This window comes from Mytilus californianus, unplaced genomic scaffold (assembly GCF_021869535.1).
Source record: "Mytilus californianus isolate M0D057914Y unplaced genomic scaffold, xbMytCali1.0.p SCAF_6, whole genome shotgun sequence".
Taxonomy (NCBI): Eukaryota; Metazoa; Mollusca; class Bivalvia; order Mytilida; family Mytilidae; genus Mytilus; species Mytilus californianus.
The window spans coordinates 79,094,801-79,110,242 of record NW_026262712.1 but is presented as its reverse complement, the minus strand read 5'-3'; the positions used below and the strand labels follow the sequence as shown (position 1 = coordinate 79,110,242).

The window sequence follows — 15,442 nt, the reverse complement described above, 5'->3', positions numbered from 1 at the left end:
GATTTTGCCATTTGATACAGACTTTCCGTTTTGAATTTTCCTAGGTGTTTGGCATTTTTGTTATTTGACAAAAATAACCACTCACTCTAAAGTAAATTTTCTGCATGGAAATATGTAAGAGACTTGTTGATGTTTTTTAAAGTCATCGAAGATGACATATCTATATGTTATTACGACAGACACGCTTCGTCTACATACGATTCATCAATGGCGCTCGAATCTAAACAGTTTAACGGTCAAATGATTACGAAACTGAGAAAGAACACTCGAAACAAACTGTTTATGTCCAATTACAAATAAATTGTCACGTTGTTTTTGAAAAAATACAGGTGTACATGATTGTCAAAAACATATATGTTCTTTCATTTATTTTTTTGATTAACTTCATTTTAAATATTTTTTTATAGGAATATTCATCATGAAACCATCAACAAATCTTTAACGAGACATGTCAGTCTACTGGCAAGACACACAACATATATTTTACAGAAATAAGACTGTAGAGGAGTTCGGGGAAAAGTTTCCCCAAAGCATCCAGGAATTACGACTTGTAGAATCTCTACCTGGAGGTCATATGATTATTTTATATTCTGTCCAAGGCATGGCGTTGTTCACAGATATGTTCGGTTGCCTCAATCTTGTTCATGTATGAGGCTGTTTTGTTACGTGTTCTAAGTAACTAAACCCTAACGTACATAATGGCAGATATTGCAAAGAAGTTTCTACAATAAAGTACAAAAATATATTGATATAATATGTGCATTTTATTTTCACTTCATTTTAATGTCTGCCACTGCAATAGGTCTTCCCCGAAAATCATCATTCGAAAGGAGAATGAGAGGAGCCATAATTTAAACATTTCAACTGCAATTAAAAATTAAAAAAGGACCTCTGAGTTCGATCGATCGAGTAACATTTTGCTCCAATTTGCACTTCCGTTCAGCATGTCTGTCTTTTAGAAATCATAGTTCATATTTGTATTTAAGACATACTCACTACACCTTGCACATTCATTTATTAATCATCATTGTAAGTTGGTATTTTTTCAAAGTATTTGGTTAATATAACAACTATTTGTTCAATATATCAAAACCAATATCTATCTGAATTAAAGTTCGTTAATCACTTTTTTCTGATTAATAATTATAAATCAATGTATTGTTATTTCCAAATATAATCGTTCACAGTCAAAATGTCCTGTCATGATTTCCTTGATAAAGGGACCCTGCTACCAAGTAAGCTCTTAAATCAAGAGATGCAAGTGGTGAAGTTGAAATCATCGCTTTGAAAGTTTTATGGACGCCATCACGAGTTGGTTGACTCTCATGGAATATCTGTTTCACAGATGACGACGGATATGCCCTAATTGTCGTAAACACAATCCCGTCCTCTTTTTCTCGAATGCGACCCACTGAATAAGATTTATTACAGGTTTTGTACTTGAATGAGCAACACGATGGGTGCTACATGTCGAACAGGATCTGTTTACACTTTCAGAGCACCTGAGATCACCCTCGGTTTGTGGTGGTGTTCGTGTAGCTCAGTCTTTAGTTTTTAGGTGGTGTTTTGTATACTGTTCGTTCGGTCGATTTTCGTTTTTTGCCATAGAATGTTTTCAACTTATGAGTTTGAATGTCCCTTTGGTATAGTTTGCCTCTCTTTTAAAATGAATGTACTTAAACACTAAATGTAAAAAACTCAACATGGATACAAGGTTTATAATATAGTACACCAGAGGTGCATTTCGTCTACATAAATAAAGGCAACAGTAATATACCGGTGTTCAAAAGTCATAAATCGATTGAGAGAAAACAAATCCAGGTAACAAACTAAAACCGAGGGAAACACATCAACTACAAGAGGAAAACAAAGGAACAACAGGAACACTGATGCAACAAAAACAAACGCTAACATACATAGAAACGAACTATTTGATAACAACTGCCATATTCCTGACTTGGTACAGGACATTTTTAGAAAAAAATTTAAGACTCATCAGTGGTGCTAAAATCCAAAGGTAAAAGGCAAAAATTTAATACGAAGTTGACACCATATAAAATAAAAAAGATTGTAAACAGACCTGTCAAAGGTAACTGAGGCATCTAAGCCTGAGGGTAAACAAACCCAAATTATCTCGAATAATTTAATTTTTTTTAAGAAAATGAACAGTTAAGTGACCTATCAAATGACACAATAGAGTACAGATTACTCTGGTTATATCATCGGCACGAAACGACAACCGCGAGTGGCTTCCAACTAGTGGTTGTAAAATCTCTTAGAATATACCAGGCTTTTAATTTAGTACGCAAGACGCGTGTTTTTCTATATAAGAACTATCAGACACTTGTTCTTAAAACAGTTAGAAGGCCAAATCAAATACCACGTTGAAAGCATTCAAACCAAATATTCAATGAAATTATGTCAAATCTGGCTAAGGCCATCTGTGCTTTGGGAGGAGGAACCTCAGTCTTTCAAATGATTTGTCATTTTAAAAACATTAAATTTACAGGAAATGACCGTACCATTGATTTTCCATGTCAACACAAAAGTGATGACTAAAAGCATAACGATAACCTCGGGCACAAAACACCCGGCATTATTGGCAACAAATACAATGTTAAAACTATTGTTTAAGACACCAAAAGGGAAAATAAATAATCCTAAGTCAAAACAAACATCGGCAATACAATGGCAAAATAAGAAAAATACCAAAAAGACAACAACGACCAACAAAGAACTACATAAAAAAACTCAAGCAACACTTATCCCATAAAAACCATCGGGGTGAGATCAGGTGCTCTGAAAGGGTAATCAGATCCTGCTCCACATGTGCATGTGGCAACCGTTATGTTCTAAATCTCATGGAACAACAAAATTTTATTGGAAAAAAAGATATTTGTAAAATGGCTATTTAGAATATGCATTTCTTCTGATAGCATTTAGTACAACTGATAATTAGTCAAGAGCACTTCGGATTTCATAATAGCAAATGTATGAAGATTAAAAGAATGTGTAAAGGATCGTTTTTAAAAATACATAAAAAGGAGGACAGGAATAATACAAATACTGAAAAGCACAACAAACAACACGAACCGCATACACCCGACTCCTCCAAAAATAAATCGAGACATACAAACAAATGCAAACAACAATGAACCAGATAGCCCCATATGGTACAGACATAAAATTAGTTGGGATTAACGAGTTTTACGTACACACAATCTTAAAATAAAAAAAAACTAAATTAAATAATCCGTTACCGCAAAGTACTCCAAACTGTTACTCAATTATTTTATAGATATAAAGATTTTCCCATGGACCAGTAACAACGTTTTTTATCACACGACGGTGGTCCGTCCACTGGTATCGATCATATTCTTATACCGCTATCAGAAATTAGAAGGGATTAAATGCAAGAGTTATAGACAGCCAACCTTTTTCAGTATGAGACCATCGACCAATATTATGTTCCATAACATTAGAAAACTCAGTTTTTACTTACACTGAAATCAACAGATTTCAAAATTCAAAAATCCTACTATTTCAGGTTGCAATAGCAAGGCTCCAAAATATTAGATTGCTCAATACTGTTCAAATTATATCATGGCAAGATGTCCTCCTTACTATATATAATTGAGAAATGACTTTTTTTTTTATCTCTCTATATATGTAAGGCCCCAAAACGTTATATACAATCCATGCAATAACATGACGGTTGCCACTTTATTATTTCTATCTATCCGGATTAAATTATTTGAGAATGTTCCAAGATATTTTTTTTTGTTATCTACATTTGGACTTTAGTGCGAAATATCTCATTCTTAAAGTTTATCGATTTAGAATTGTAGTAAGTTCTTTCAATGTTGTCTTTATCTGCACAATGTACGAACTAAATATACAGTTATGACAAATTATGGTCATACATTCCGTCGTATAAATATTTTGACATCTTACAAGGCCATGCTTTTCTTATACTGTGTGTGCCGTCTTTGAACTAAATTTTTTGATTGTGTATTGATTGATATTTTAGACTGGGAATACATGATTTCTTTATTATACCTGTAATTGGCTTAACATTAACTTTCATTAACTTAGAGTACATTTAGATAAGTACTTTGTGTCTATTAAGGCTTTTTTGTGTTACTAGTAGTTGTTTTTGTGCATCGTGTCGATCTGATGAATCAGTTCCACCTTTTCCAAGAGATCATTTCAGTTTGGTCCTATGTTGTGCTGTACACCACTGTCTCGTGTTAGGAGATGGGTGAGCGCTCGCAAACATGTTTATCCCAGAAACATTCTATATTTGCCTGTTCCAAGCCATGAGCCAGTAATCTAGTGATTGTTGCTAGTTTCAGTCTGATATATTTATTATTTCTTTATTGTTTCGCCATAAGTTAGACCATTGGTTTTCGCATTTACACTGTTTTACATCTTTTCATGTCAGTACCTTTAGTAGCTTAATAAGAACGGTATTGTATGAACCTAAATATAAGAATCTTTCTGAAATGCAAGTATACCAAGTACGTAGTATAAAGTAACAGGTCAAGTTAACTTGTTTTTTTTTTTTTTTTGTATAATCCACCATGGCAACTGTCACTGGATATAAAAAGGTCATGATTGTCAAAAGTGGTTTAAATGTCCTTCACATTGGCAACGACCGCTCTACGATATTAAAAATCGTCCAGATCGTGGAAGATCTTCACAAGGTGGCGGAGTCTTTAGGGGAGTATTAGCAACGTAGTGGGGTTAGCATTGCGCGTGGTAGAGCATGGTAAAGCGACGACAATTTTGAACATGCACAAACATTACGTAGCGAGATTTGTGGTGTTTAATAGTCGTAGTGATATCGTATCAAGTTCGTAGAAGGAGCGTGTTGGCAGCTTGTATAACGACGGCTATGCCAAAACAACGATAGTTCTACGTCCATGCTGTGCGTCTACTATGGACATTGCCGCTCTCACTTCGATCAAGAGGACCACGGTACTTTCTCACGAATAGGCTCCAACGACTATTTAACGTTGACGACTCAACTATAGATACTGCAGTTGTCACAGCCATTCTTCTTATCTTCTGAACGTCTTTGCAGTGACATCAGCCAGCCATGAGAAGCAAAAGGAGAGATGGTGGTGATAGGTGTTCTACAAAGACAACCAGAGAGCCTTCTGCACCCGAGGAACAACTCACAGAGGAAGCTGTTCATAAGCGTCCCGAGGAGCTTCCCGCGCCAACTGAGACCCCGACAAATAACATGTCCCGAAAAAGAGGCAGACGAAGGAAAATGTTACTGCTCTTCTGACATAGGAAGAAAATGCTAGTGCGTAGCAGCATCCGTGCACAATCATATGATATCGAATCAGTATCGTGCTTGCAGCGTGCTTTGTCGTGGTATGATCATAGTAGGAATTTACCGTTGGCGTAAAGAGCGTGACGCAAGCGTATGAAGACGGCGTGGTAACGCAAAGAAACACCAAGAAAAGCCATTTTGTGCGTAGTAGAAGCGTAGCAGTGTTGTATTAAGTCTTCACACTGAAGACAGTTTTCCAAATTTTTCACGATCCCGCAAAGACTCTTGAGGTCGTGATAATCGTAAAGAGCTTACTAGAGTTTTCATCGAGTGTGAAGAGGCCTTTACATGAGAAAACACGTATGCCCATAGGTGAAAGCAGATTATAAGTATTTTAAGCCAAAAAATCAGTTAAATGGTATTTTAGATTCCTTTTTATCATTCTTAAATAAACGTTGTGTATGATAAATAAATAGAAACATGGTAAAAAAAAATGCATTAGGTAATTATGTAACTTAAAGTATAATTGATTATTCATACATTTAGTTAGTTCCTGTAAGAATGATGTGCTCTGTGATTGAAAATGCTGCAGTTGGAATGGTTTAGGACAGACTTTATTTTTTGTACTTTTATTAGCAACACGATGGGTGCCTCATATGGATCAGAATCTGCTTACTTTTCTGGAACACCTGAGATCACCCCCAGGTTTTGGTGGGGTTCATGTTGCTCATCAGTCTTCGGTTTTCTGTGTTGTGTTTTGTGTACTGTATGCTAATCATTTAATATCTTTTAACATCCGACAGTGAAGATACGAACCTGTACTTTTCACTTCTCATTTCTACGACAACACCGCCTAGCATTGCGCAAACATAGTACCTACGAGAAGATAACATCTCCCGAAACAAAAGTTGGTCAGTAATAGTTAGAGGAGGGGATAAGGCGTCTGTGCAATGCTAGGCGGTGTTGCCGTAGAAGTGAGAAGTGATAAGTACAGGTTCCAGCCCCGGTCGGAGGAGAAAGTAAGGAATCAGATCTACTCTAACATTTGTAAGGTTGATTTTCTAGGTACTTTATAGTATTTCTAAATCATTAGAAATCCGATGGACAAGGTATATTTTACAGTTGTTACTAAACAAAGGCAGACATATATATACTTGTTCACACCTGCGAAATCGCGAGTCCGTGGTTGAATTAAATGGCCTATGCCTTATTTTTAGCCCTTTTAGCTCTTAATTTTTAAACAACACCATTGTCCTATATTAGTTATTTATAAAGTTCATTCGTCGTGTTTAAGTCATGCAGGCTAACAAATTGAACCTCAGTATAACTATATATATATTTTATATGATGATTTTGTAAAAGTGATAATTCACTTGCTTTACGGCCAAAATTAAACTGCGGCTTCTTTGTAATGTTTATGTTATGTATAACAGTCACGTGATAACAGTAAACTATTGTATACTATAAAATGTTAAAATCGTATTAATAAATATGTAACTCAACTACAACGTTACCATAAGTTGCTTCCGATTTTGATAGTTCGCAATTTTTGCTGACCTTACATAAAGTATGAACCTGAACTGGATAAATATAAACATGAATCACTGCTACACCTAAGAAGTATAGGAGCACATATTAAGTGTTGTTTTCTTTATCATATTAGGCTGATTACTTCTGACAAGTTACTTTACGTCTAATTATTTAACATGAAAGGAACAAAATATGTAATTATATTGAACTGTTTTCCTCGATTCATGTTTACATTTGAAAAAGTTTCATTACTTACTTTGTTTATCAATATATTGTCGAGGCATCTGTTCCAATAAATTCCCAATTTAAGATTTCGGACGACTTAACACGGATTAACTTCATGCAAATGCTTAAAAACTAAATGTGTTGCAATTTTTTTGTCATTTTCAATTTTGTGTATTCATAGTTGTGAAGGCAAAACTCTACATAAACAAATATGGTAAGAAGATATCATTATTTCTTTGATAAATACGACTAGTCTCGTTCAAATAAAAAATATAAGTGATATTTAAAATGAAATGAAAAACAATAAAAAAGGGAAAAAATAAGTTAAATTCAATTCTAGCAAACTAAAAGATATGCAAGATAAAATAAACAGAACAGAAATTGAAATAAATAAACAAAAACAAAAATGAAATAGAACGAAGTGATGTTTGTTGAAAAAAATAAGAAAAAATATGATTTCTGTTTTTGTTTCTGAAAAAGTTCTCGTTTTAAGAAATTATTGCGTTACTTTTAAGAGAGTTTTCTATATTTAACGAAACGTCTTGTTCTGTTCTTGATAATTGTTTGTCTTTTTTTCTATGACAAATCAGGGTTTTCCAGTTGACTTGAAATAAAATTAAATGAGATGATGATTGTGCAATATCATATTCAAAATTCCTTTGAGGTTTGGAGTATCATTTTACTCTGAAGTGAAATTATCGTCGTTTGATAGATACTTAACCCTTTAAGACGAAATTTCAAAAACTTCTATTGGAAGTCCCGAAAAGTTCCATTTATCAAATATCGTTAGAGCATTTATTTCATATGTCATATTTTTCATGAATTTATTATTTCAGCAGCTTCAAAATAGGATATTGGTACTGGTTGTTTATGTTGTTTCAGTTCAATCGCAAGCTTACCATCCTCTACCTCATCATCTCCAACCATTACCTCCTCATCATCCTCTTCCTCCCCATCTCCAACCATTGCCTCCTCACCATCCTCTCCCTCCCCATCTCCAACCATTAGCTCCTCATATCCAACCCTTACCTCCTCACCAGCTTCTCCCTCCCCATCTCAAACCCTTACCTCCTCACCAGCTTCTCCCTCCCCATCTCAAACCCTTACCTCCTCACCAGCCTCTCCCTCTCCCTCACCATCTCCTACCCGTACCGCCTCACCAGTATCTTCCGCACCATCTTCAACCCGTAAAAGTAGCCCCGAAGCCACCAGGTCGATGTGTTCCACCAAGAGATGAATCCGTAACAAAATTGAAAGATGTCCAACTAGTCGGAAAATATCCTGCGTATGTACTTATATATTTGACGTCTTTACATTAAATTCGTTGGATGTTTGATGTGTATTGATTGATATTTAAGTCTTAGATGCATGATTTCTTTTTATTAGTTGTTATTGGGTTTTAAACTAGCTGTCAGTAACTGCAAGTATTCTCAGATCTGTACTTAATGTATTTTTGTTGTGGAGATGTATAAGTACCCTGCCACGTCCACTCTGTGATTTGTTAGATGTATTTTTGCTTTGTATCGATCTGATGAGTTAAGCCCTTTTCAACTGATTTTGATAGTTTGTTCTTATGTTGCACTGTTACACCACTGTCCCAGGTTAGTTTCTCGTTTGAATTGTTTTACGTTTGTCATCTGGGCCTTTTATAGCTGACTATGCGGAATGGGTTTTACTCATAGGTGAAGGCCACACGGTGACCTATAGTTGTTAATTTCTGTGTCATTTGGTCTCTTGTGGAGAGTCGTCTCATTGGCAATCATACCACATCTTCTTATTTTTTATAATAAATGCTTTTGTCTCATCTTACACACCACACTAAAAAAGGAACAACACAAACCCAGATATTTAAATATATTCAGTTTGTTCTTGTATAAGATTTGACTCATATATAAGATATATTACAAATGCGTGTACAATAATCTGAAAGTAGCGGGATGGAGTTTTAATTGATCAAATAAAATATATGATTGCGCACAAACCCCTTAGGTGGTCTTGTGGTAGAATGCTTGCCACGAGCGCGGGAGTGCTCTGGCTTCGCCTGGGTCATGTTGTTTATCCGATTAGCACGTGGTTTTTATGAGTAAGGACAAAGACTGGTTGGCTTGCAGTCGAAATATTGTGTCATGTCTTCTAGCAAACTTAATGTAATATCAATATAGTACTATTAAACACCAATCTATCCATTTATCGGACCTTATTAAACGTGTTTTTGAACTATTCTTTATCAGTTACGGGTTTTTTTTATGGACATAATACTTAAGACCAAATTGGATCAAACGGAGCAGTTTTAGGGGGTACAGAACACTTAAGGGAGTTACCTCTTTAAAATGCAGCGGAACGTTTTAATCACGCTCTATTGTTGAGGAAATAATAAGCTTCTCAATGATCAAAATGTGTGTTTGTTAAACTGCTATATATCCAATGAAATTATTTCTGTAAATTTTGTGGTTCAAATGTCTTGAAAGTTTTATATATTTGTCAACAGGCCAAAGTAAATATTTTATCAGTGTTGGAAACCCCCTTAAAATGCATATTAGAATCTTAGAAATGGTGGATTAATTAACTTCACTATTTAAAATCGGTTGACATTTATAAAAAAGAATACTTTATCAAATTTGCATGCTATATGCATATACATGTACATTTAGAATAATCTATCTTTTTTTTTTTTTTTTTTTTAGTGCCGATATTTCAAGATATTTGCGAAAGTCAAGTAGACATTTCAGCAGACACGTTGCACAAGCAAGACGAACAGCTTCATGTCACTGTAACCGACACAAACTCAAGTAAGTTAGGGAGCAACCATTTAACTTCAAGGGTGGGGTTATGGCTTTTTGTCTGAGTCATAAAAATTTTTTCGCGATCAATTTTATTTAGTTTTTCAACGTTATCAATCAAATTATTTATTTCAATAATTAACACTATAAGGTATGGGAAAAATCTAGATTCAGAATATTTTTTTTTTTTTTTTTTGTCATCTTCTTGACCAGAATATTTTTGTTCATCAAATTGGGGATCAGTAAAAAAAACCATAACCCCCCCCCCCCCCCCTCTTGAAGTTAAATGATCGTTCCCTTATCGTAAAGGACGCAATTCAACAGAGGCATACTTCTATATTAATTGTAAAACGGAGTAATGTTAAACAGAGTCATTTTTATAATCAGTTAATAAACAATTTTTTCAGTCGAAAATTAATTTCAAGAATATTCAATTATTTCATCTTATGCTACTAGATTTCATCTTTATTTAATTTTAAAATCAGTTTTTATGAACAATGAAGAATACATTACTCAAAGACAAAAAGAAAATAATGCTGTCTTGCTATTGATAAAAAATAGCATATTTTTTTAGTATAATAATATTAGATTCATTTTCCCTTATATTAGTAGTAACGCTTTAAAATACTATGAAGCCCCTTTAACCGTTAACGCGAACTACAACGAAGTTCCTTGGAATTAATACGCTGTGATATTCATATGGTAGCAGTTTTGCTGTATCATTTTTGCTGTATCATTTTTGCTTTTTCCGATTCCCATTTTCTAACATATATAACGCATTAGTTAAACAGTTATAATAAAGTAGAGAACCAGTTTTGTCCCACATTTGTTTTCTTTTCTCTTCATTAAATTGTAATTTCAGACTGGCGGTATTACTTGTATATGATACCAGTTTTATCCCACCCCTCTTTGATGTTTTCATATCCTTTTTATCTACCGCAAAAAGTACAAGTTCCATCCCACCACTTTGATCTTTTTAAAATGTTAATTATTTTTTTTGATTGAACATGTAACCAATATGGTACCAGTTCCGTCCCACCTTTTTATCTTTATGAAATGTTTTTAAATTATCTAAAGCCGGTATGATCAGGGATTGAAACAGTTACCTACATGTATAGGGTAACAGTGCCGTCCCACTATTTGATCTTTTTCTGATTTTTTGTTTTGTTTTGTTTTGTTTTGTTTTTTTTTTTTTTTTGGGGGGGGGGGGGGGGGAGGTGAAAGTTATACCTATACGGTACCCACCTCTTTCATCTTTGTCAAATGTTCTTAAATTGTCTAACGCCGGTATAATCAGGTTTTAAAACCGTTACCTTAATTTTGTCCCTCCATTTTATCTTTTTTAGAATCTTTTCTTTTCCCAAAAACTTTTCCGAGCCTCTCTTTGCAGTTGGCTTTAATCCCCAAAAGAAAACCCTTTCAAGGCGTTATTTTAAATTGTTGGGTAGTTTATATCTTAAAACAAAAAGTTTTTCCTTTCAATAAAGTTACAAACCTTATATACACACTTCAAATTTAATTTACTGTGTTAAATATAATCCCCGTTTTGTCCCACCCTCTTTGTTAAATGTAGCACATTTCCATAGGAGTGGGACGAAACTCGGATTATATATAAGACACTTATCTTGATATAATCCCGGTTTCGTCCCACCCTCTTTAATTTGTTAAATGTAACAAATTTCCAAAGGAGTGGGACGAAACCGGGATTACATATAAGAGTATTTTCTATATATAATCCCGGTTTCGTCCCACCGATTATGTTAAATGTAACAAATTTTCATATGAATGGAATGAAACCGGGATTACATACAAGACAATTATCTATATAATCCCAGTTTCGTCCAACTCTCTTTGTCAAATGTAACACAATTCCATAGAGGTGGGACGAAACCGGGATTGTATATAAGACACTCATTGAAAATATTTTTCTTTCCCCATCCTTTTATAAATTACCAAAAAATTATTAATTTTCATTTTTATAATATTTATTCATTTTCGTGTTCATATAGGATGTTGTATCTTGAAAAAAAATTCCTCCCACCTGGAACGAAAACATGATAATTCCGAATTATGACTGTAAAAATACATAAGAAAATAAAATTTGAAATGGGGGTAACCGTTATAGTTTTTGAAATACTTACTATATAATAGCGTACACGTGTGTGTCAGCTTTAGCTAATTATTGTACAAAATCATTACTATTAAAGTGATAGGAAAATACAGTTCATACAAACTAACTATAAAGGAAAATTGAATGAATACTGAAAAACATAATTGCTAATTGGCGAAAAATATTCACAATGAAACAAGTAACTGTTGGGTTTAAATAGTCAATTTTGTAGTGTAAAAATATTATCAGGATACAATAAGAAAATAAACGCGTTACATCATTCAATTACAATGCCAACGACACTTGTTTCTATAATACCTTTATAAGGCAATCTCAAGACCAAAACTTTGAAAGGCGAAATAAATAAAAGTTAAGAAGCATCAAAAACAACAAAACAATGAACAAATTAAAGTCAGATCGATTTGGAAATGGAAATTATTAGTTTAAACAATGCAACATTGACAAAACAATCACTAAACAATTAAACAATTCCCTCAAAAATAGAAATTCATTGACACTTTATGCTTACGACATGTCTAAAATGAAATCTAATTAATTTAGCAGTTTTTATATATATCAGATCTTCTCATAGTACATATGGTGCACCACCACACCCGCCATCACGCTTGTCTTCACAATGGATTGATACCTGTCCTGCTGTTCAAAATTTATTTTATTTCCCAAAATCAACTGAATTCCACGGACAACATTGTTGGATCTTACGACCATGGACTAGACAATATGGAGGATGTCCATACGTTAATTGTCAGTAAGTACTTTGGTTGTTTATAATTATGTTGGTTTTCAGTAAGTATGGTTAGCTGTCAGCTTTTCATACACACAGCGGTTGTGTAACTGTAGTATCTATTAATCATTTGCAGCAAAATACTGAAGAGTGGTATAAATGCCAATAAAACAACTATCCACCAAAGACCGAAAGACAAGAAGTGAATGGGAATCACGAAAACATCTGACCGTACTAAAAAACTAGAGGCTCTCAAGAGCCTGTGTCGCTCACCTGTATCTACTGTGGTTTTGGAAATCATGTAAAATACGGTTAAACTCATTATAGATACCTTATTATGATTGAGGCCAAGTTTGGTTTAATTTGGCCCAGTAGTTAAATTAAAAAATTTACAAAAATTACCAATAAATTGCAGAAAATTACTTTAAAGGACAATAACTCCAATGAGATGTCAATTGCCAATTTTGGTCATGTTGACTTATTTGTAGATCTTTACTTGCTTGATATTTTTGCTGTTTACAGTATATCTCAATCTATAATGATATTCAAGATAATTAACAAAAAATGCAAAATTTCCTTTCCTCCGCTCAAAAATTTATTTCACCCTGGGCCTGTATAATGCTGGAAATGCCTTTAAATGGTTTTTTTAACACCCTTCAAAAAAATTTGGGCAAGGGTCTTGAACCCGACTAACCTGCCTGGTCTGGGGGGGGGGGGGGGGGGGGGGGGCATTCACCCAATATAAGTATGGTGAAAGAAAAGATATAATAATGGTTTTTTAGTCTTACAATAGTTACTGAAGACCCCTTATCATTATTTAAATTAGTTTTCAAGTTGTGACCATTGAAATTTTTTTTTACATTTTTCCCATAGACTTTTATAGTAAACACCTATGTTCTATTTTTACCCATGGTGAACATGTTGGCTGTAGGGCATGGTCATCAGATACATTTTTCAATCAAGATACTCTAATAATAATTGTGGCTAAGTTTAATTCAATTTGGCCACGTAGATTAAGACGAGAAGATTTTTGTAAAAGATTGCAAAAATTTACGAAAAATAGTGAAAAATTTACTTTAAAGGGTAATAACTCCTTAAGGGGTCAATTGACAATTTTGGTCATGATTTATTTGTAGATCTTACTTTGCTGAACATTTTTGCTGTTTGCAGTTTATCTCTATCTATTATAATATTCAAGATAATAACCAAAAACTGCAAAATTTCTATAAAATTCAGGGGCAGCAACCCAACAAGTTGTCTGATTCGTCTGAAAATTTCAGGGCAGATAGATTTTGACCTGATGAACATTTTTATTCCCTGTCAGATTTGCTCTAAATGCTTTAGTTTCAGAGATATAAGCCAAAAACTGTATTGTACCCCCATGTTCTATTTTTAGCCTAATGATGATTTAGGCAAAGTTTGGTTTTATTTGGCCCAGTAGTTTCAGAGAAGAAGATTTTTGTAAAGGTTAACGGACGACGACGACGACGACGGACGCCAAGTGATGAGAAAAGCTCACTTGGCCCTTTTGGGCCAGGTGAGCTAATAATAATAAGAACAACCCTAAAGTTTGGTTCAGCAGTTACTGTAGTACTAGTATGTACTAAAGCCCGACTCCGGGTGCGAGATTGTCTCGCTGTGTTGAAGACCCATTGGTAGCCTTGGTCGGGTTGTTGTCTTTTTGACACATTCCCCGTTTCTATTCTCAATTTATCTTGTCACAACAGAATGAATTGACTTTAAACGGATTTTTTAAGTCTGAATTTAAAAGGACAAAAGAAATCAAAATTCACAGATTTAAAAACAAATATAGAACATGAAAGGAATACTTGTCGTAGTATAACAATACAATAAATCAATGAATAAGAAGTAGTGGTATTGCAATCTAAACACTAATTGGAGGAAAACATGTCAACTGATGGAGCAAATGGAATCCTACAACGACTGGCTTATTCCTGATTTAATAAAATGTTGGACATGATGTAAGATGTACACATTGCATGGTTAAGGGCGTTAAGTAAACGCTCTAAATCATTAATGTGTTTGTAATTGTCAGTTTCAACCATGTTTAACGCATTTATGTGAAACAGAATAAAAATAATCTGTGTTATTTAGAAACTTAGAATATTTTAATAAAAAAAACAGTTGACTCAAACGTTCTAAAGATTTTGAAGTGTTAGTTCTTACTTGTTAAACTTATGTTATATTCATACATCCATGCATCATATCCAAAAAGATGAATTCCAGTTATAAACATCTTTATACCCACTCAACTTTTCTGGTGCTAAATATCTTGCGAACATGAATTTATCACGTGATCTGGGGGTTTTAAAGTAGGAAATATTTATTTCTTATAACAAGTACTGCTAACTTATATGACATTTGAACTATTTTACAGACAAAGGAGTTGTCTTGGAGTGACAGCTGTACAAGAACATGTCTTCCCCGGAATAAAGGCTTGCAGGCATACCAATTTCAAGACCATGGTTTATTATATCTGGTGTCCAAAACTTGGTCAGTTAATTCGCCAATACAAACGTCTACCACAATGTTGTTCCTGTATGATTCTAAGATGTTAGACGAATTATTACTAGTACTAATAAAGAAAATTATCATAATGTTTGTACATTTTATCTTGTATTAAAAGTAATCCAGTACGTTTATGATAACTACATATGTATTATGCCCTTACAAAAAGTTACAAAACAAATTGATCTTTAAAACAAACAAACCATAATCAACTCCCTCCAACACCTACCGAAAAAAGA

The 15,442-nt window shown here is 33.9% G+C and overlaps 1 long non-coding RNA gene across 1 annotated transcript; it reads left to right on the top strand.

Moving 5' to 3' along the window:
* Positions 1-7,880: 7,880 nt before the first annotated feature.
* LOC127705309 (uncharacterized) lies at positions 7,881-15,270 on the top strand. Its single transcript, XR_007983821.1, has 4 exons — positions 7,881-8,324; positions 9,724-9,828; positions 12,510-12,698; positions 15,073-15,270. It is a non-coding gene; the product is annotated as an uncharacterized LOC127705309 (long non-coding RNA).
* The last annotated feature ends 172 nt before the right edge of the window (positions 15,271-15,442 follow it).